Raw genomic sequence first — 24,999 nt, 5'->3', positions numbered from 1 at the left:
AGAAAGGAGTGTAAGTAATGTGTCACTGTCTTCTTGATTCTGTAAGAAAAACAGAAGCTCAAGTGTGGTGATGAATGGTAGCAAGAACTCGCCATCACTGTCAGGGGAACCGGAGAGTGACAAGGGAAAGTTGACTGCAGATTTTTGCAATGGTGGATGACGAGATTTAAAAATCTCCTGATTTTTAAAAGAGTTGGGAATTACGCACATGCATACACAGAACACATGACCAGATATGTAGAGGCCCTTTGTTTGCTTAGAGGGTGCTTCGGGAGTTCTTGGCCCTAGAACCAGAAAACTGCTGATCTTTGGAGGATGATCAAGGGTACCTTGGGGCAAGACCTGGAAGCATGGCCTGATAACCTCAGCTATGTGCAAAAGTGTTGTGTTCATTTCTTTTTCATCTGATTTCTGGTTCTTGCACCCTTGTTTACTCCTCCTAATAAAAGAAGAAGACTGTCAGCCTAGGACTTCATTTTATCTTGGGTGAAGTACCTTGATCCTCCACTTCAAAAACTTTGTGTCTTTCATTCTCTGTGTCCAAGAGCCTCTGAAAAACCTGACAAAGCAGGGGTTACCTCTGGGTCCATTAAACTTACTGGGTACAGTTTCCCCTTCACTCAGAAGGCAGAAATAGGAGCCATAATTCAGCCTAGCAGACTCAAGGAGACCTCAAAATATTGTTTCTGGCTCCCAATATGCCATTTTTGTCACCAGTGCCATTGAAACTGCCTACCTAAAACTCACTCTTTTGCCTGATTTTTTTGGCTTGCCTCTTTGATTACAATGGGACATTCAACATAGCTTTCACCCTTTGCTTATCACCTACCTGGGACAACTCTCATCTCTCCCAAGGCCCACTTGACCACTGGCAATGACATGGTCAATACTTTAGTGGGTTATGCCACCCTTCAAGAGGCATACCTCTCCCACAACCTGCTTCATCAAAATAGTTGTACATTAGGCCCTCATTTTTCCATTATTGAAATTCAGGCCCAGCAAATAATCCAACAATATCCACCTGTCAATAAGTTACCTCATCTGGTCCCCCTACAGGGGTTAACCCCTAAAGCCTTAAGGCCAATGAAATTTGGCAAATGGATGTTACCCACATCCCACAACTTAGGCCACTTTCATTTATTCATGTTACCATTAAAAATCCTTCCTGTGTGTGCTCCATGCCACTGCCCACAAAGGAGGGCCTGCCTCACATGTCATCCACCCCTGCCTCAGTTGCTTTTCCCAGCTGGTTATACCTGAACAGATGATGGCCCTGTTTACACCAGTGCCTGCGTCCAAGATTTCTGCAAAACATGGAAGTTAACTCATCACACTGGCATTCCCTATAACCCACAAGGGCAAGCATTTATCCATCATGTTCCAAAAACAAGAAGGGGGAGATACCTAGGGAAAGTCTTTCCCTCCTACCTGATTTACATAAAGCAGTAATAACTCATAATGTCAATTACTAAGTCTGTTCCCCTGCAGAATGCCACTGGGGGTCAACACTCCCTCCTAAGGAGACATCTCAGGTGAGGTGGAAGGACTCATATACCAGACAGTGGACTGGCCCCATCCCCTTGTTCGTGTGGGGACAGGGTACACTTGTGTGTCATTATAGGAAGGACCTTGGTGACTCCTGGCATTCCTAGTGAAACCTTTCCAGGAAGGAAACAACCCAATCCCCCAGCTCGAAAATTTTTCTGAGTAACAAAAACACCCTCCCTGTTCCTCTTGGCAGAGATGACCTGGAGCCCACCAGTGCCCTGCAGGAACTTGAAGAAGTTGAACCAGAGGGCTGAGGAATTCCTGGTCTGCACAGGTCAACAGAAGAACCCTGACACCGTGTTCCTAGCTGATGGCTGTTATTAGCTGGCTTGCTTCCCACAGCTCAGGTCACCCAGCGTTGGGCATTTGTTCAAGACCCCTCGATGTGGGAGCCAGTCTTTTGGTTGGACTCCCCCTTCCTTGGGTAGGGGGCTGTCAGTCCTCCTCCAATGGGGACTGATCACCCTCCAATGGCTAATGCCACCTCCCTTTTAGTCGCCATCTTGGCCCTGTGGTCCTCACACCTACCCCTGTCATGAACCTTACTGATTAACCTCTAAGCCATGTATGAATGCACCTCTGGTCTGGCCATGGTGGCCTGGAGATCCTCTCTCTAGGCAGCTACCAGCATTCCAATCAGACCACTCCAGGCCCCTTAGTCATGTCACCATGACAACTCATTGTTGATTGGGGGTCCAGAGTGTACATCCATGTTAGGCATAACCACTCATTCTTCATACTTACCTCTAGTTTCTCTAATCCAACTGTTTGAAGTAATGATTCCATCTTATTAGGGGAGAGAGGCCTCTTTCAGCCTCATCTGGCTCTCAAAGGGAGATGGGCATCTGGGCTACTGTCTGGAGACTGGGCCTCCCCTTATTTCTACTCCAAGTGTGGAGAGGCTCCTGCACTAGAACTTCAAATACTTCTACTGTGTCTGTTCACCAGAACCTTACTGACATAGTCAAGATTTTCACAGTGCACCTATATATGTTTCTGTCAGGCCCTCTCCTGATTGGTTGTGATGAGACCCTCTTTACCATTACCAGTGTCAGCTGCACCCAGGCAGCCTGTGTTGAAATGGCTAATGCAATGTCTGAATCCCTTATAGTTCTTCAGAGGAAGACCCATCCCTCTCTGCCTGTCAATCTGACGGAGTCCTGGGAAGATCCTTGAGCCCTAACTGTCAGAACAGGCCCTACAACAATTGCATTGGCCCAAAGGCTTCATAGGCATGCTTAGAGCAGCGATAGATACCTCCTCCTGATCTGCTACTACAGCACCCTTAGTTGTGATTGGGGGTACAAATGTGTGTGTAACCCCTCACCTGTGGAACAAAACAATTCAACCTTGGAGAGTATTAAAAAGCACCTACCAGATTCCCTCAAAGACGATATCACCATGGACATTGTCCATTTCCAAAATAAAATCCAGGACACCATTCTGGCCATTCAACAACAGATTTCCACCAGCGAGGTTTTCCAAATTTTACAAGGCCTAGGCTGGCTGGGCCTCTGAGAGTGGTTTGCAGTCACCCCCTGGGGAATGATAGCCATTAACATAATCCTAATTTGTATCCATTGTCTTCTCTGTTAAGTCTGTAAAATCAGAATGAACACTGCCCCAAAACATTGGAGACACCACCAAGTGTTGTTCACTCAACAGCTTTTAAAAGAAAAAGAAATGGGGAGATGTGGAATCCCTTGGTCTGCTTAGAGGTCACTAGTGAAATCTTTCCAGGAAGGAAACAAGCCAATTCCCCAGTTCCAGAGTTTTTATGAGGAACAAAAAGACCCTCCCTATTCCTCTTGGCAAGGATGATTTCTATCTATCTATCTATCTATCTATCTATCTATCTATCTATCTATCTTTCTATCCATAGATAGATAGAAAGATAGATAAATAGATATATGTTTTTTGTAGTTGTGAAGGGACAGTTTACCTTTATTTTATTTGTTTATTTTTATGTGGTGCTAAAGATTGAACCCAGTGCCTCACACATGCTAGGAAGGGCTCTGTCACTGGACTACAGCAACAGCCCCTGCAAAAATGTTGTACTCGTTTCTTTTTAACTCTTATTTCTAGTTCTGTGGTCTTGAGAACAATGTACTCTTTCCCCCCCCTTCCTAATAAAAGAAGGAGCCTGTCAGCCTAGGACTTCATCTTAGGTGATAGCCATTAACATAATCCTAATTTGTATCCATTCAAACAACTTTGTCTCTGCATCTTTTTTTCACTGTGTCCAGGATTTAGTTGGTCTGGCCCAACATCAATATATTGAATCTTGATTTTATTTGTTAATAACTCAAGAAAACAAGGATAGCAAGATTATACTTATGACCAATACCATATGAACCAATATAAATCACACAACCAATATAAGTCTGCATTCAAAGTCTGGATCCTGTAAAAGCAACAGTGAAGCCAAGGAAATTAGGGACATACAACAAGGTATTGGGGTTGAAATGAGTGCATTGAATGAAGCCCATCTGCTTTCTCTTGTATCATGAAACCCTGACTGTTGACACAGCCCACAGGATTTGAAAACCCCAAAATTTTCTTCTACTCATCAGTATCTATATCTGTCAGAATAATCTGGTTGGTAGCAAGAAAATCATGACCAAATTGTCAAAAATAAAATGTTATTTCTTTTTAAGCCATTTGCTGTGGTTAGTTGGTTCAACATTTATCTCAGATTATGGAGCAGTAATCATCTCACTACTGCTGGTTACTGTCAGAGAGAGAAAAGAGTGCTCTAAAAGATCATTTTCTTCAATGATATGTTATGACATTCACCTAGTCCAAATTAGACACAGTGTCTTCCAGCTCTAGAATACCCAGGGGAAGGGGAATTCTTACATATGAAAGGGAGATGGCTGGATATAGTTGAGTAAGAGCCCAATCACTACTATATTTTCCTATCAGATAAAGTGCAGGATGCTCTTGATCAATTAATAAGCCAAACACATTCATTGGACATTGATTACATTGTGATCTTTGTCATGACTGGTTAGGTTAAGCTGAAAGCAGAGAAGACCCTACGGTTTGTTCTTACTGTAGTTACAGTTAATTTATTCAAATGCTGGGTGAGGGAATATTTTTATGGTGCTATCTTTTGGGAAAAAAAGTTGGGTAACATAAAAGTATGACATGTTAATCACTGTTTAGAGGAATAATGGCAATACATTGATACTTTACAAACATTTCTAAAACTGAATTGAGAAGCAACCTATATGAACAGGATAAAAAGTATTTAACACCAGATTTTGCACCCACTTAGGGTTTCCAAAGCATTTATGATCTACCAAGGCCATGTGCCGTGAGAAACGAGCAGAAAAGCACCATGAAAGGCGGGTTGACATAGGATCCCATGCAGAACTAGAGAGGGGACACCATCAGAAGTGGAAGCTTTTTCCTAATAAGGCAATGACTGAAATAAACCCTCAATATATGTTATATTATGAAACATTTGGCAGAATACCTAATCTTTGTCTATGTGGCAAAGGTAACAGTGGTTTTAAACTTTTGAAAGGTACTCAGTGTTTACCTGACGAGACAATTTTATGTATCATTTAAAGCTCATCTAGATGCCATCTCTGGGGAGCCTCACCTGGAAGACTCCAGTAAAATTTCTTAATTTTCTATTCCCTAGAGTAAATGTTTCCTCTTTTTTTTTCTTTTTCTTTTTTTCAATATTAAAGCCCTTGTTTATGCTCCCATCAAAGCACCTGTCACATCAACTTGGGTTCTTGTTATTTGCACATATGTCTCTGGAGAAAACTTCAGCTCTGAGAGTTTGGGGGATTACCCACATTGACTATTACAATATGTGCTCTAAATTGCTGTTGAGAATGTAGCTGTGTGTCTAAAAAAGTCCTCCTGCACCCAGAATGAGTGTTAGTTCAGTGCTATGAAATACAAGTATGAATTACGTTTTATTTAGTTCTAGGGTCATCAGTACACACAGGTGATGGGGATACAGCAATGAGTATAATTGACAGGAATTTACCTTGAGGACCACACACTATCTATTCATAAATAAATTCTAAATACAGATGGAGCAGCTTATTCAGAAGTGTTAGCCTTTTCCAGTGAAGTAGACCCTACGGGGTAATAAAGCATAGTTAGCTCTTGAAAGTAGAGATGTGGAGTCATTTATTTTTCCCAGGAATAAAGTACTTTAAAATATTTCTCAATCTTTAATGTACTGTTCAGTTACAGAGCTTCTGTAGCAAAAGAAAAATCTGATGCTCTGGTTATAAATTTTGTCTGCTTTAAAAATATATATATGTATTAACATGATTGTTAAGAAGCTTAATTGAAAGACTCAACCACCTGCTATAGAATCATGGAGTTTGGAGAAGAGTCAATGGAAGTCAGGAATCCCTCCCCAAGCTCTTTGGGGTATTCTCCACAGTGAGTCATCATTAATAAATTCTATTTGTTTGACTTTTTGTATTTATTTGTTTACAGAGTTTAAAGAAAGTAAAGTCTTTATTTTGGTAATAAAGTCTTAATTTATTAAATAACATGTACAAATAATTAAAAATTAAATTGTCTTCAATTATAGGAAATGCTACTGATAGATAGCCAAAGAAGTGGAATTTTCAAACAATCTCTTTGAAATGTTTCTACTGGAATAACCTTTCCTATTTAAACCAATATTAATATACTTAAAGTTATCATGCTAAGCACATATTTTATATATGTACTATATAATTTTATTGACTTTACATTGTGATCAATTAGAATTTTCTTTTGTCACACCTCTACTTTTTATTTTCTCATCTGACAGTTTTGAGGGGCATGTTCATTTCCTCTAATTGAGGCTAGGTTTAGCGGCAGAGCACAGCATATGAAAGATTTCCTCACTGACTGTATCAGGACGAGTCAATTGAAAGGCAGCCTTAGCTTAACTCTACCTTCTTCGTAGGAGGATACCCCCTGTTGTCCTCAAAGAACTAAGAAAAGATTCCATTCCATAATGGAATATGCCATTAGGAATAAGTTCTTCATCAGAACACAAATATTAGTATATGTATTTGTTTGTTTCTTTGATTTGTTACAAACTAATAGCAATATAACAATAACTATACAAAAGTCAATGACAACTTGTCACAAACAAATTTTTATATCTATTATAGTTTATCTTACTGCATTCTTTAGAAGTGTATGACAGGTCAAAATAAATTCTGCTTCTTCAGAATTTATTTCTCTGTTGTGAAACTTGCTTGCAATGCCTTCTGTTTTCCTTGAAGCAATCCTACAAACCCATCCCTCGTGAATCAGTCCATTCAAACCCATCCCTCATGAATCAGTCCATTTTGTCTTAATAACTCCAGAAGCTAATTCCATGGTTTTAGCTAAATTCATCAACTGCTTGATATCACTTGATATCGCTCCTGGATCACCAGATTTCTTAATTAACATATAATTGTTTCTGTCATGTCATGTAACATTAAAAAATACAGACTGATTATACAGGTTATAAATTGGCACAAATCATGAAATGAGTATTGGTGTGGTGGCACGAACCCATTCTGTTTTCTGATGATTATGTTCAAAGATAATTTGAATAGCCAGGCCATGTACTTCATTGAAGATAGTATATTTATCTGATGATATTCCTCACCCCCCTTCTCTCACCACTCTTCTAAATGTTCAATACAAAACACACGTAAAATCAGAACTGAAAAGTAACAAGTCATTCAGAATAATTTCTATCAAGGAAAGGATAGAAAATGGAATGATGTTTTATATACACTTGGACCAGTATCAGGGGTCAAAACTCAGTATTTCCTTATACAGTACCACATGTGTTAGATTATTTACATTATAGAGAAAACCTTATGTGCTAATGAAAAAACCCTGTATGTTAATGCCTAACTTCAGTTCCCTCAAATTAATCTTAATAATGCACTCGTTCTATACTTGTATCAAATCTCCCTGAGCTATTTTGTGGATAAAACACTGAGGTTAGTTTCTAATTATTTATTCTCAAAGGAAGACATTTTCAGCTTTCTGTAGTTTGTAAAGAAAAATTAAGTAAATATGCTTATTTATTTAAAATGGTCTATGTAAGAGTTGACATTAAACAGAAATTAGGATGTCTATTTTGCATTGTGATGTGTATCCATAGAAACAGCATGACCCTGCCCAGTTTTCTTGTCATGTCTTCTCAATTCTCTCTTCAATAAGATGAAGTGCAACAGGGAATAGTTCCCCTAATTAATGCATCCTTCCTGTCCACACTACCAGCACTAGAGGGCATAAATAATGGTAAACAAATGTATTTCATTGTTCGTTGTTACAGCATGTAGATTTTTGCCAATACCTATGCTTCTCTGTTTGTTCTTTCTCTTAGTTTGCTATCATGTTTCACACCTGTGGCACAACATTTCCTTAGTTTCACAAGGTAGAATGAGGGGTTTCTTAAGAGTCTCCCAAGCAATGTAATACACATATAGGAGCCTAGAAATATACATCTGGATAACTTCAATGCCCTCCTAAGGATGTGCAGTGTTCTAGTCTTTTGCCAATGATAAACCCTCTTTCTCACATTCTGATTAGGTCTAATGAGCAAAGAAGCCATATTTATTTTTTAGGATAAGACTTTATCCATTAAGAGATCTCAGATCAGCATGTCATTATTTGCTTCTCCATAATATGCAGGTCCTCAATTTGGGTTATAAGCCTTTAGTTCTCTCATCTGATGAGATCAGAATTGACATACCAGGAAAGAAAGATACAAAATACATGCTAATAATAACTTAGTTATACAGCCAGTGTCCTCTACTCATGAACATGGGAAAAAACCATAAACTTAGCTCCACTTACCTTAATTACCTTATCAATCTTCTTTCCAAGCCATCATTGTCCTGTATCTCTGCCCAGTTCCTTTCCTACTGAATGAGGGAATATGAAGAAATATGCCATTAGGAATAAGTTCTTCATCAGAACACAAATATTAGTATTGTATTTGTTTGTCTCTTTGATTTGTTACAAACTAATAGCAATATAACAATAACTATACAAAAGTCAAACAATGACAACTTGTTACAAACAAATTTTTATGTCTATTATAGTTTATCTTACTGCATTCTTTAGAAGTATATGACAGGTCAAAATACTTATCATTGGTTTTTTTAAGAAAGTTAATAAAACTGAAAGTTGTATGATTACTAGAAGTTTCTACTAATTGATTAGTAGAAAAGTTTCTCCAAAATGTTTTCTCTTTTGAATTTTATTTTCAATTGACAAATAATATATATGTGCTAGAAGAGGCATTTTCTTATATGTATATATTATGGTGTGATTAAACCAAATTAATTAATGTATCAGCTGACATACTCACTTTTGTCATGAAAATGTTTAAAATCTACTCTTCTTTCAATTTTGAAATATACAGTATATGGTTATTAATTTTAGTCACCATGCGGTGCTATATTAACCAAAATATCCCTCCTGTCTAACTGAAACTATAAGAAAATAAATGGGTAGAAATTAAAAGGCAAGGTCAAGCATGGTTTGCAATTATGCTAAGTCAATTCCTGCTTCAAATTCTCCATATGTATTCATTTATTCATTCTTCGGCAAATAATTGCAAGAACGTACTGTGGTCCAGACACTCACATAGGCCTTATGGAGTCATCGGGAAGTAAAAAACAGTTATTCCTTGTGGTGCCCTTCTTCTGGCTTTTATTTTCTAGCGTGTCCCATTTTGTGAGTGTGACCAGATCCATGGCATGACATACATAGCTTCTAGTGTCTGCCAAGTATCTAGTACTCCGGCAGACTTGATGTGAAATGTGGGTTCAAATACTAATTATCTCTGTGAACTCTGACATTTACTTTCACTTCTCTGATCCTATTGTCCATATTTATTACAAGAGAATAAAACACCTGGCAGTGTTGAAATAATTGAACAAAGTAATGTATAAAATATTCTCTAAAAATATTAGTACTTCTTCTGTGATTGAAAAATATATAGAATTTGAGGTTAAAAATAATATTATTTCTTCTAAAGCTTTCTGGAATGACAATTTTAATGATTTGTATTTTCATTTTCCTAGGATAGAAAAACCATCCACCCTACCTTTTTTTTTTGAAATGTGACATGTATTTATGTCAAAAATAATAATAATACTGCTGATATCCTTCCCTCCATCATTCAAAAGTCTCAGAGGTGATCAAAGGATCTCAAGTCTCTAAGAGGAAGAAAGGGATTCATGAAGGCACACTTTTCCTTCAACCAAATGCATTGTACTTTCTCTCAAAACTAAAGTTACAGTTCATAATGGCCTGTTGTCTAGATTAATAAAAAGAACTGTGACTTTGTAAGCACCTGCTAGGTAGCACAGTAATGAATAGTAAACTGTGTAATCAGATTCAGAGCCAAGAAAAATTGGACAGCAGAATTTCACTTCTGCAGAGTTGCTTATCTCAATGAAAGTTCTTTATATGATAGTTGCAGCTGTGGACATTCTCTGAAGTGGACTTTCCCAAGGAGTCTAGCAACCCTTGCAGGAGATTATCTAGTTCAGGTTACTGCCCCCTCATATTGCAATAACTGTGTTCCAAACAGGGTTATGTATACAAATCTTGCAGTTGGAAGGCAAATCCATAAGGAGAAAATGCGATAATACTGGGCTATTAATTGTGATTATCCATGAAATTTCTTCTGCGTTGCCAAAGTGTAGACATCAGAGTTGTGTTTAATTTAGTTTAGTCATGATATTCAATTATGACTTATAAAGCAAATGAGTTTATAGGCCTTAGACAATAAACAGAGTTTCATCACGGGTTCTTCTCAAGCTGTCACTTGGTTCTAATAGTCACAAACCTGGGTGAGAGTCAAGGCCCAACTTGAGAGGAAAGATTTCAGTTGTTGGTCCAAAGATACCCAGCATCACTGAGTCAACACATCAACCTGCTTCACAGAATGTAGGGGACCAAGTAGCTCATCTAATGAGTGAGACAAACAAAAAGCAGTTCCTCTTTTAAAAAACAGCAAGTGGGGGGACTGGAGTTGTGGCTCAGTGGTAGAGCCCTTGCCTGGTATGTATGAGGGCCTGGGTTCAATCCTCAGCACCCCATATAAATAAATAAATTAAATAAAAGATCCATTTACAATTTAAAAATATTTTTAAAAACAGCAATTGGTTTTCATACCAGCAAAAGCCCACTTCTTTTCTTTCACTTGTGAGAGGCTGAGATGTGAAGTCAAAAAGCAGAGGGAACAGTCTTTCTTGTAGGAGGTCTTATTCCATAGACACATCAGTAAGAAATTGTGAGCTGTGTTCTCAGAGCCTGGAAAAGTAACTCAGCACAGCTTTAACCATGATCTATCTCCCCAATCCTTGCTTACCCAAGGCAAATAATAAAACTGCCCTCTGCAGAATTCGTATCTCCAGAAGAAACCTTGGATGTCAAGTTCAAAGGTGAAGAAGAAATAGGCTGTAATATAATTTAATGATCTACTTTTACTCTCAAGTGGGCAAGGAAAATATTCAGAAGAAATATGAGAATGAAAATGGAATTTTGACTGCAGCAGTTTGCTGATTTACATAGTTCCCTGAAAAATATTAATATAATTAATGACCAGAAGGCATGGATGTACATGCCTGAAACCCCAGCTTCTCCTTGGGAAACTGAGGCAGAAGGGCCACAATTTCAATGACAGCCAACTAAGACCCTGTCTCAAGATAGAAAATAAAAAGGACTACAATGTAGCTTAGTGGTATAGTGCTTGATCAGCATGTGTAAAGCTGTGGGGTTTTGACTTCACATCTCAGCCTCTTTCACAAGTGAAAGAAAAGAAGTGTGCTTTTGCTGATATGAAAACCACTAGTCGTATAACTGGAGAGAATAATAGCAACTTCTCACTTTGTAAAGGAGTTTTCCCACCCTTAAAGGAAGTTGCATGCCACATACTCTGCCGCCTACAGAAAAACTAACTGCAGTGTCTTCTTTGGATGGCTGCATGCCCTTGCCCTGAAGGGGATCAGCAAGGCTTTAATTTCAAGTAACTTTCTTGATGACCAGGTCTGGGAGGAGCTGGAGTAACCATGCTCTGGAATTGAACTGGGTTGGGTCAGAAGGCTCTTGGGATTCTCCCATCAGAGGTTGGGAGAAATTGAATTGTCCTGAGCCACCTATTCAGGGATACTTGGGTAGCCAGGGAATGGTGATTGGGTTAGTCTGCAGTAAAAGGAGGTTACAGGAAAGGGTGCAGAGTTTCTCCCAGGACATCTGGGCCTCACACAAGCCCAAAGGAAAGCAATGGAAACCTCTCAGGACTCAAGTTGTGACAATTTTCATTTTCCCTCTGCCTGCCCCCTCTTCTGGAAACACACGGCACTTTCTCCTAAGTATGCTCTATTCCTTTTTCTCTTCTATAACTTCTGTTATCTTGTCCTCTGTTCCACGTGGCCATAGCCAACCCTGAGAGCCCATCTCCCGCTTTACTTGGTGTTTTAGTTGAAGAGAACAATGAACATTAATGAATTTTACGTCCAGATCCCTGGAAAAACAAACAAAAAGGCCTAAGGTTTTGTCTGGTTTTACATTTGATCCCACAAATGTGGGATGCGATTTCTTCTGTGAAGGGCATGGAGATAGATTTTCTGAGCAGAGCAGGAGCTGGGAAGGGAATCTTCAGGGAGGAAACCGCTGTTGTTTCTAATGATGCAAGTGTGGTGCAGCTCTGCTGGGTCAGGTGCTGGGATTAAGAGGATGCTGCACGCCAGCCCTCTCCACTGGCTCCCCTCTGAAAAGTGGCCTGGCTTTGCCCATGGCCCTGTGCATGTCCCTGTTTGCTCTTCTCTCTGTGTCTGTCTGTGGATTGTATTGATGGATAGAATGCAGCGTTCTTTAAAATGTATTGATTTTGATCTTCTGCAGCTAAATTCTTGAAGTCTCTCGTAGTTAAAATACCGTAATAAAATTGTCAATTTTATGTATGTCACTTTCCCTAACTTGAATCCTTTTTGAGACAACTCTATACCACATTCAAGTTATATCTCTGTTATCGAGAACATGCAAGTTACTTGTTTATTTGTTCTTTTTAGATATACATGACAGTAGAATGGTTTTTTATATATTATACTTACATGGAGTATAACTTCTGGTTCTTGTGGTCATACATGATGTGAAGTTACACTGCTCATGTATTCACATATGAACACAGGAAAATTATGTCCAGTTCATTCTACCATCTTTCTTATTCCCATCCCTCTCCCTTCCCTTTATTCCCATTTGTCTAATCCAATGAACTTCTTTTTCTCCCTCCCCTTATTGTTTGTTAGCATCCACATATCAGAGAGAACATTCATCCTTTGGTTTTTGGGGGACTGGCTTATTTCACTTAGCATTATGGTCTATAGTTCCATCTATTTACTGGCAAGTGCCATAATTTCATTCTTCTTTATGGCTGAGTAATATTCCATTGCATATATTCATTCATCAGTTGAAGAACCACTGTGTTGGTTCCATACCTTAGGTATTGTGAATTGAATTGCTATAAACATCGATGTGGCTGCATCACTATAGCATGCTAATTTTAAATCCTTTAGTTATATACTAAGGATTGGGATAGGTGGGTCAAATGGTGGTTCCATTCTACGTTTTCTGAGTAATCTCCACACTGCTTTCTAGAGTAGTTGTACCAACTTATATTCCCACCATTTAGAACATATAAGGCACATAATAAAATGATGAATTGGAAAGATCTAACATATTCACAAGTAAGAAGTATTACTTGGATTAGAGTAACAACCTACAACCTTTAAAAAATTTACATATATATATTATACAACACATTATGTAATTATATATTACATATACTATGATATATTTATATATAGCATAGTATGATAGACTACATAAATTGATATGATATATACCATGTTACATATAAATGTATACTTATATATTTGTATGTTATATGCAATTCTATATATTATGTACAATATACATAATTGGGGAGAATTTGCACAAAAGGACTTTTAACTAAACATGAATTTTTAATCTTAAGGTTTTATTTAAAGCAGTTGTCACTATAAATTATAATTTTTCACAATTGCACAATTAAAATCACCTAAATGACAAATATACTCATAATTTTTTACAATCACTTAGATATAATGTTAAGATGGTATAGTTACAGAAAAGGATACAGAGAGTATTTAAATCTTGATCGTGGATAGTTTTCCCCTCAGACTGGAGATTATAATTGTACCAGGTAATAACTAGGTTAATTCATTTGGCAGGACCAGTATTTAAAAGACAAAGGGTTTGGGATGTAAAATAGTGTCAGGAGATCACAGCTAGTGAAGTACTTTTATGATTAAACTAGTATACTAGTTATAAGTTTAATCTACTCTCCTGTAATGTATAACATTTTCTATCCATCTAATCACAAACATCTTGTTATATAACTGGGTAAAAAATCTGTCATTATTTGAACTTTCTTTGGTCTTATTAGTTCAAACTTTCTGAAAACAATATAAAATGTTTGGATTTAATTCTCTATTAACGAGAGGAGAGTATAAATGTGCTTCAGGTGATATAAACCATCAGAAGCTGAGATGCTAAATGGTCCTATGACGAGTTTGGCCAAATGAATATTTAATTAGCATCAATTGCTTTACTTTTTAAATTATGAATAGCATATATACTTTTTTGAATGTTATATATGATCATTTTAATCTCTTGTGCATTAAAATAACTGCTTACCTATGTTTGCCAAGAATTATACTCTTTCTAAGCAGAACTACTGCAAAATGAAAATGAAGAAATATCCTTCAAAAGCACAATAGATTAACTGCAGTATATTCCCAAATGGAATTCTGTATAGCAACAGGAATATACAATGCAAAGGATGCTAATATTTTGAGTAAAAGAAGCAATACTCAAAGAAGCACATACATAATATCACTTAAATAAATTAGAGAACCAGGAATAACAGTTTTATAAATCAGAAAGGTGATTTTCCTTGACATGAATGGTTGGAATTTTATTGTTAATAGTTTAGATATGAGGTGTCCCCAAAAAGTTCACGTAGGAGGCAGGAATGTTCTGAAGTGAAATAACTTGATTTTGAGAGCTGTAATTTTGTGGATGAATCCAGTGATATGGATTAACTGGGTGGTAACCTGTAGGCAGTTGTATGTGGCTGGAGGAAGCAGGTCACTGAGGGTGCACCTTTGGGGGTTTCTAATTTGTCCCTGGTAAGCAGAGCTCTCTCCCTCTCTGCTTCCTGGTGGCCGTGTCCTGAGCTTATTTCCTCCATCACATCCTTGTGCCATAATGTTCTCATCTCAGGCCCTGACCTATGGGGTTGGCTGTCTATGAACTAAGACCCTCTGAAAATGTGAGCCAAAATAAACTCTTCCTTCTCTAATTGTCCTTGACAGGTCTTTTGGTCATAGTGATGAAAAAGCTGATTAAAACAATGGTCATGATAAATTTAGTGATTGGAATTTTAAAACATAAATATAAAATAGTACATTGTTGGGGCATGGTAAAATGGCTATATTTGGGATCCCTTGATGGAGTTTCTGGCAGGCTATGTTATGTTTTTAGTATGTAACCAAAGTCATCAATTGGTCATGTTGTGAATATGTACTCAAGGTCATGAACACTCTGATTTAATGTATGTACTCAAGGTCATTCATAAATATTTGCTTGTGAACCTGTGACCTATTGATACTGTTTGGCCTGCATAGAAAAAGAGCCTATGGAAGTGGTTCAGAGTCTGATGAGGGGCTACTGCTGCCTCTAAATAAAGGATGACCAACCTTTCAACCATACCTCACATCTTTCAACGGCAGATCCCTGAACCTTGCTGCCCAGGCCTGTGCCTCACCCTTCACCCCACACACATGTTCAACCTGTGTTTCCTATAAAATGCTTTATGTCTTAATGATCGCATTATAGATTGTGATGATTTTCAATCATTCTTCCAAACACAACCATCAGAGGGAAAAAAAACTGGTGAAGGACTGTGAGTGAAGCAAGAAGGACAGTTCTATTTATACAAAGACTGTCCCACATACCCCCATCTCATTTGGCCTACAATTGAGCCAATAGAGCTCATCTCTCAGTTGGAATTGAGAGCATGTGGTTTGGAACCTTCTAAAAGCCTCCAAGAAGCGAAGTACAGCTATCACTGGAGGAATGCCTGACATATGTCCTAGAGCCTTGGTGACTGTCCTCTGTCTAATGGCAGTGGACATGGCAGTAAGACCTCTAGCTTCATTCCTCTAGCCCTTATGGCTTGCAGAGCAAAGGGCGTTCTGCAGTGGCAACATTGACAGATGCGAGGAGCAACCAGCAGGGACTAATGCATGAGCCAGTTCAAGCCCAGGATGTAGTACATGGTTGGTAGTAGCCCGGAGCAGTGGACTCCACTTGTGTCCAAGTGGAAGTTTCCTATAATCAGGATGACATCCACTCAGCTTGATTTCAGGCAGTCTCATAGAAGAAACAGCAGGTAAGTCAGGTGAAAGGATTCATGTGCCAGACCACCATCTTGGAACTGAAATATTGGTGTCAAGTCCCAGGATGACCTCATAAGGAAAAGTCCTAGAATACATTAGAGCATTTATCAACTGCACATGTGGATGTCAGAGAGAGCTGGGGAGAGTCTTCAAAATCATAAATGGCTCCTGGAGCTCATATCAATCTGATTGGCATTGGATCATTCAGCTGAAATGTTGGGGTCAGCTGCATCCCATCTCAGGCACTGAAGGAGGATTTAGGAAATGTTGAGAGTCATGGAAAGGTCAGGGTCCTCTGAGGTATGGGGCCCAAGGTATAATTTTTCCTCGGCCTCTAGTGTAGATATTCCAGATAAAATTTTAATATGAACATTTTAATTCTTTGCATCTCCTTAGAGTAGAAGAAAAATTATTTAAAAAGCATAATTGAGATTTAGGGGGCAAGATCTCTGACATCTCTGACTCATATTTAATGTTTCCCTCTTTGAATGTTGGCTAAGTTTATACATCACCTGTCTGATGGACAGGTGAAGTGGTGGGGTGGGATTTTAGCAAGAATACAGGGTTTTAGCCATTTTCTTTTCATGCCAAGGATAACTTTGTTCAAGAATTTATTTACTGACATAAAAATTTTAAAATAACAACTCACCTGGAATTAAATAAGCTTATGTAGATACACTGTACATTTGATACAACGTTTTCAGAGAAAGTTGTCCTAAACTTGTGAAATCTCTCTTAATCCTAAACTGAACATTAAGGATTTCAAGATTTATGGGAATTGTCATACTTTTATAATATTTACCTCTAGGTGGAAAATATTGTTATGGTGAGATCACAATAAATCACCAAGTTGATCTTAAAGCAGAAGATAGAACCATCTTTATTCACTAGCTGGCGAGCCAAAGGGCAGGCTGCAAGTCTACACCCTTCAACCCCCTCCAAGTGCTAGAGCATACCTTTGTAGTCCCAAACCACAGTAATCATAAATGGCTGTTGCTATGACTCAAAACCATGAGCAAACATCATGAGATCTAAAATCATAAGCAGAAGCAGAAGTGGGTCAAAACAACCCTAGTTGAATACAAGTTAAAGAATGGTTACTAACGTGTAGACAATCATTCTTTGACAGGGTACATTGTCCAGGAAAAATGGGAACCCAAAATAGAACAATTTTACATTTAATAAGAAGAAGAGAAACATTTGCATTTGTAAGCAGGGTGTGCTAAGCAGGGTGTGCTAAGCAGGATCAGGATAGCAGAGGCTGAGTTTTCTCAGGGGAGAAACATTTCTTACATGACAGTCTCATGATAAAATGGGCCCATATAGCCTGGCCCATAACAATATTAGTTTCAGTTTAATGAGAACATTAAATTATTTTTTCTTTAATATCTGGACTTTTCTTTATTTCCTTTTTTTTTCTTACCATTTTTTGTCCATGTATAGAATTGATGACTTTATCTAACTGGCTTAATATTAAACTGCTTATAATTTACATTCAAAGTTATTGACTGAAAGTGCTACTTTCTGATAAATCTGGTTTCTTCCCTTGTCAGTCTTATGACCTTTTAATTTCTGTCAGTATATGGTTACCTGGTAACCAGAGTTGTTTTAAGTTGAAATCCCTATTCTTGTTTCTATGTCAACCACTCTGCACAAATCTCTTCTTCATTAATGTAGAATTAGCAGCTAATAAATTAATTTATGCTAAATGTAACTGAATATATTTTTATACTGACTGTTTTAAGGAAAAATTGGTTTTCTTATAAGGACAATTCATCATAACAACATAAAAAAACAATATTTTAATGTACAGAACACAGTTTCTTAATGACAAAACACCTTCAAAAAGCTAGGCTATTTCTTCTGATTACCTATTTTTATTCAGGCCTTGGAGGAATACCTTAGTGAGAAACAGAAGTTATAGAAACAAAAAGGAGTCAGAAATGATGATAAGAAGGTTAATGTGTTGAGTTTGTAAGATTTATTTCAAGGTCTTAGAGATGATCAAGAATGAAGAAGATACAGTAGACAATCAATAGTGAATCTACGAATCCCTTTTTCATCAATTTAGTCAATGGTATTGATTGTATCCATGCACAGAATGCTCTATGTTAACAGTAGGAAAGAAAATACCATCAGAGATCTTTTTTAATTTTTTTTATTTTTAATTTTAATTTGTTATATTTAATTTTAATTTGACAACAGGATGCATTACAATTCATATTACACATATAGAGCACAATTTTTCATATCTCTGTACACAACGTAGAGTCACATCCTTTGTGTCTTCATACATGTACTTAGGGTAATGATGACCATTGCATTCCACCATCTTTCCTACCCCTGTTCTTCCTATCTTCCTCTCCCTCCCCTTTTCCCCTTCTCCTTACCTAGAATTCATTTAATTCTCCCATCCCCCACCCCACCTCAGCATATTATGGATCAACATCTTTGAATCAGAGAAATGATTCAGTATTTGTTGGTTTTTTTTTTTTTGTGATTGGTTAATTTCACTTAGCATTATTTTCTCCAGATCCATCCATTTACCTGAAAATGCCATGATTTTATTCTATTTTAATGCTGAATAATATTCCATTGTGTATATATACCACATTTTCTTTATCCATTTATCTACTGAAGATAGATAGGTTGGTCCCTCAGTTTAGCTATTGTGAATTGTGCTAATATAAACATTGAAGTGGCAGTGTCCCTGCAGTATGCTCTTTTTAAGTCCTTTAGACCAAGAAGTGGGATAGCTGGGTCCAATGGTGGTTTCATTCCCATTTTTCCAAGGAATCTCCATACTGCTTTCCATATTGGCTGTACCAATTTGCAGTCCCACTAGCAATGTATGAGTGTACCTTTTCTCCCACATCCTCACCAACACTTATTGTTGTTTGTATTCTTGATAGCTGCCATTCTGACTGGAGTGAGATGAAATCTTAGAGTAGTTTTGATTTGCATTTTTCTAATTGCTAGAAATGTTTACCTTTTTTATATATTTGTTGATTGATTGTATGTCTTATTCTGAGAAGTGTCTGTTACAGTTCCTTGGCCCATTTATTGATTGGGTTATTTATTTTGTTTGGTGTTAAGATTTTTGAGTTCTTTATATATTCTAGAGATTATTGCTCTACTAATTTGTTCCCAATTAGTAGGCTCTCTATTCGCCCCACTAATAGTTTCCTTTGCTGAGAAGAAGCTTTTTAGTTTTAATCCATCCAATTTCTTGACTCTTGAGATGAATTTTTATGCTATAGGAGTCTTATTAAGGAAGTTGGGGCCTAATCTGACATGATGGATTTTTGGGTGTACTTTTTCTTCTAATAGATGCAGTGTCTCTGGTTTAATTCTTAGGTCCTTGATCCACCTTGAGTTAAGTTTTGTGCATGGTGAGAGAGAGAGATTTAATTTCGTTTTGTTGGATATGGATTTCCAATTTTCCCAGCACCATTTGTTGAAGAGGCTATCTTTTCTCCAGTGTATGTTTTTGGCACCTTTGTCAAATATAAGACAACTGTAATTATGTGGGTTAGTCTCTGTGTCCTCTATTCTGTACCATTGGTCTTGTGTACCATTGGACTTGTAAGTCTGTTTTTGCTAATACCATGCTGTTTTTGTTGCTATTGCTCTGTAATAAAATTTAAGGTCTGGTAAAGTGATGCCACCTGCTTCACTCTTTTTGCTAAGTATTGCTTTAACTATGCTGGGTGTCTTATTTCCACCAGAAATCTTATAATGTACAAGAAACATTACTTAAAGAGCAAAACTTAAACTGAATTAAAAATCCAATTGTGATAAGTGAAACACTGACAAGATTAACAAAATCTGTATAGAAGTTTTCAACATAGTTCTTATTTTACTGTGGGATGGGCATTAAAATTGTCTGCAAAAATTTTATCTAAGAGATGAAATCTGATTGAAGAAAGGGAGATACCTAAGTCCAAGAGGGAATAAGAGATTGTTAAATTAGAAGTAGTGGATCTAAAACATGATTTTGGAGTGGAGGGGTAGGTTGCTGGAAATGAATATGGAACCCACAAGCAATGTTCTTCATATCTCTTGAGTTACAGGGTGGTCAACTTAGGTAGGCAGTGAAAACCCAGGATGATGGCAATGGGTAAAGTGTAGATGTGCCCTTTTCCAAAGACTTCAGTAAGGAATCTTTACGATAGATGCTCTAAATGTGACCCTCAGTGATCTCTACCTCCTGGTAGGCATAATTTTGTGTACTTCCCTCCCATCGAGTGTGGAAACTGTTACTTGCTACTAAACAAGAGAATTCAACAAAGGTCATGGGTACATAGATTTATAACATGCTCGCATCTGACTTGTTCAAGGAAATTGCTATGTTTTGTGCTGATGTTTTGTGTTTTGTGTCAAAAAGAAACAAAAATACCCAACTGAGAGTAGACCCCAGCTGACAACCAGAAAGAAACTCAGGCCCTTGATTCTACAAAGAACTGGATTCTACCAACAACCACATCAGCTTAGAAGCAGACTCTTCCTCACTCAAAACTGGAGAGGGATACCCCAGCTTGACTGCAGGCATCTGAGAACCCCTTTAAACCCTGTCTGATTCAAGCCACTGAGTCAATTAACAACAGAGGATAAGACTTAATTTGTATAACAAATACAAAGAAGGTGAATGTAGTCATACCCTTGGCACTAACGTGTGTCTTTTGATCCTGGAAAAATGACTTTCCTTCTTTGGAACGTGTTTGCCTACCACTATGCTAGACACAATCCTATTCGGCACTAAACACAATGGCTAATTTATGGCAAATAATTTTTTTAAGGTTAAAATGAATACATGATATGGACTAGGAATACTAATATAAGGCCCTAAGTGTTCATGTTGGTCATCATTATTATAAGTATTATGTAGTGTATTTCTGGAGACAGCATGGTTTTAATATAGTCATAGAATTAACACATACAAAATGACTTGCACATTGCTTGGATCTCATGTGATGATAGTTGTCAATGTCTGATGCAAGGGGAAATAATCATTAAAATCCGAAGACTATTAGGCAAACCACAAAAGGAAAATCATCTGAATCCTTGTGAGGCTCCATGACATAAGGCACGCATACTTTGGCAAATATGACATCCCTCATTAAGAGGTAATGTTTCTCCAGCATCAACTTCTCATAAATCCTGCATGTCTATTGGAATATGTAACCACTAAAAATTATTAATGCGATCACAATTTTGCAAAATGTTTATCATTTCTAGTAAAACCACCATGTGATTATTACCATTCCACAGCTTAAGGTTAAGCAGCATTTACTGATTTTGCTATTGGGGTGATTTAATGGCATGTCAAATCTGCAGAATGGTAAAATACCTTCAGGTAGGCAGTATCTTTCATCCACAAATCCCTGCTATTTACAGCTATCAAAACATATCATTACAAGCAAAAGACAGGGAGATAGAAGTGAACAGATACATGTATTATTCAAAAACTGTTTTTTTGTCTTCTGTTAGCTTTCTCAAAGATTTCTTTTCTTAGGGGATGCCCAGAAGCATGCATTTAGATTAGTTTATTAACAAGATCATTAATCAGGAATCCATGTTTCAAGATGTCTTGTTGATTAGCAAGTAAAGAAAACAAAAAAGATTCCTATGTGATGATGTGGAATGTAGTAAAGTTGCAATACATTCATAATTATCTCAATTATTATTTATTAATTTAACAGTTCAGAAAATTAAACAAAATGTTACATGTTTAATATATACATTGTAAGACAAAACACATGTTTTGCTGAGATTTAAGCTATTTTTCCAGCTACGATTTATTTTTTCTTTTACCAAACATTGTCAGCCAAACATAGAAATATCCTCATTTCTACTTTCTGGATGAGAAAAATGAGGTCAGGAGATTCACCTAACACTGAGAAGGACTGGTAAGCCCATCTCTGATGTCTAACAATGATCTCTTCCCATGTTCTTTTTTTGATTGCCTCCTACCTAATGAAACCTGTGACTTGTGGTCAGAAAAATTCTTTTTGTGAACTTCATCCATGTTGGTAGGTTAAAAAGATAATAATATTAGCTAGCTGATAGTATTGGAATGAAATTATTAGACCTAAGGAATTTCAGAAAACATAGATATTTTAAGTCTTAGTATTTAAATAGCATACTCTTCATGTTTTAATAAATTAATAGTAATTTTGTGTTCTAATATTCCATTCTAGAACATATAAAATTTGAAAAAATAAGTATCTTACAATATATGTAAGACATTGATTTTATAGGTCAGTCCTCATCATAAACTATGTTTGAATTCAAATATTCTGATTTTAAAGAAAATATATCTATTGTTAGAAAAAAAGCAATATTTTTGATGGTGTTCTTTAATTATCTTTACACCTGTATATATGTTATCTGGATAATGACTTTCATACTAAACATAACTCATATGATTTTGGATAATAACACAAATGAGAAAGAAAAGCTTTCCCTTTCTTTTAGTAAAAAAAAAGTGTAATTGATTTTACTTCAACAGGGATCTTAGATTCAAATGGATTACCTGTTTATCATGACCACTTATTAAATTTTTACAGTAATTATTTTTAAAATCTTGTAAATATTACACATGTAGACTTTTGTTAGACATTTTAAAAAGAAATCCTTTGGGGAATTTCTGCAGAAACACGTTTTCTTCAGTCATACTTATTAAATTCTTATTTTTAAATCTTATATTGTAGTTTGTGTTTTCCATAAGAAAAATCTTTGCAGTTTCCATAGCAATTACAAACTTCAAAGGATAAAGAAGGATTGAAAAATTTCCCAGGAGCTGGTATAGCCAGAATGGTAGAGAGATAAAAGTGAATTACTTGCTCTTATTATTTTCTGTTTCAAGCTTCTTGTGTATTAGTTACTCTGCCACAATCAGTGAAATGATCAGTTTTCTATCTAGACAAAGGAACTCATTCTTATAGTAATTCCAAGACTCTCAAAAGTATGACCATTACTTCTCCATTTATGAGTAATGTTCTTTTTTAACCTTTGAGAAAGAGGAAATATAGTGGTCAAAATATCTGAAACAATTGTTTCCTTTAGAGAAATCAGCAATTCCTGGGAAACAGCCAAGCATAATGAGATCCAGAAAATGAATGTGTGACCTGAGAGAGCGATTTAACATTTGATAAGACACAGTATCTAGAGGCTTCTGTGTTTTGTCTTTAAGATGGGATACTTCATGTCTAATATACTTGTAGAGTTGAAGATTCTGTGCTATGAAACATCACTAGAACTGTTGTGTTCAAGGATTTCTATAAATAAGAATTTCCCAAATTTTTCATAAAAAGATTCCTTCATCTAAGATTTATCCATCTGAAATTAATGTTTCCTGTTACCTAATGCATAACCACTCCCTCTGAACCTAATCATTGTAAACTGTGGATATTACCTAGAATGGAAATATCCAATATTGCAGATTTGATGAAATCATGGATTTTGAGATGGGGAAATTGTCCTGGATTATCAAGGTAAACGTAATATAATCACAAGGACCTTTGTAAGAAGAAGGTGAGAAGGTCAAAATAGAAGATAGAAAGACCAGGTGATGATGAAAGCAGAGAGAGAGAGAAAGAGAGAAGATGATATTGTTTGACTTTGAGGATGTAACAAGTGGCCACAGATCATGGGAAAAGGTGACCAGAGGTATTCTCTCCTGGGTCCTCTGCAGGTAATGCAGTCCTGCTGACACCTGGGATTTAGGCTTCTGATTACCAGAACTATAAAGCTGGACTTGTGCTGTTTCAAGTAACTACATTTGTGCCAATTTGTTATAGCAGCATTAGGAAACTAATCCATCTAAAAATGAAACTATAGACACATCAAAGACAGGCAAATCTAGTCATTTAGAAAATTTCAACTTCCACTTGGAATGTCTAGAACCACAATAAATAATATTTTAAATTAATTTTTTTCTAGAATAAGTACATATGGTATCAAAATTTAAAAGAAAGCTACTAGGGACAGTTAATTTCTTAGCACACATTTTGTTAATTTCAAAGTTAATTGCCTAGAAATATATATTTATATTTTTTAAATTAAAGAATAAAAATTATATCGATAAAAGGGATTCAACAAAATTATGACGTAATAATTTCAGTTTTTTGAGCTTTTGTACATAGTTTACTGAATGTTAATAAAATCTACAAAAATAGTTTTAAAGGCTATGTAAAAACCACAAAACATATTGTTTGTTAAGGAACTATTAACAACTATCTTTATTGGGCAAGAAATAAATTCTGAAAATTCTGTAATTTTCACTATAGAAAAGAGTATTTTAATTAGTATAAGATTTGGTACTTATGTTTAGGAACATAGAATCTATATTAGTACTGTTTATCACTCAATCCCAAGTGTGTGACTTAAAACTTTGACTATTCCATGCTACCCCTATTCATCTACAAAATAGTTTAAAATAATACATTGTGGTAAGGATTACATGAGCTGATATATGTAGAACTTGATAAGTGGCTGATACATTGTAAATAAAGTTTAAGTGCATTAGCTATTTTTGTTGCTATTTCCATTTGATTCCTGATCAGTATTATAAAATACGGTTACATTAAGTAATGGCTGTTCTTGTGTTCCATTATTAAATGAATACATTCCTAATCTCAAAATGATTTACATACTCCCCTCTAATTTCTACTTAATTCATCTAAAGAAATGTTAATATTTAAATAATGATTGATTTATGCAGAAAACAGCCATGAGTTATGGGTTTCCTCCCTTCTGTTTATAAACAGTTTGTCTTGTAAAGACAAAGTCTTTTTTTAAAATTTAAATTAAATTAATTTTATTAACTAACACATAAGACATAAAAGGTGTATTTACTAATGGACTAACGTGAGATTGTCACACATGTGTATATTATGCAATGTTTAAATCAAGTTAATTGTATCTGTATTCTCAAACATTTGTTGTG

This window comes from Marmota flaviventris, chromosome 9 (assembly GCF_047511675.1).
Source record: "Marmota flaviventris isolate mMarFla1 chromosome 9, mMarFla1.hap1, whole genome shotgun sequence".
Classification (NCBI taxonomy): Eukaryota; Metazoa; Chordata; class Mammalia; order Rodentia; family Sciuridae; genus Marmota; species Marmota flaviventris.
Note: the sequence above shows the minus strand (reverse complement) of the source record.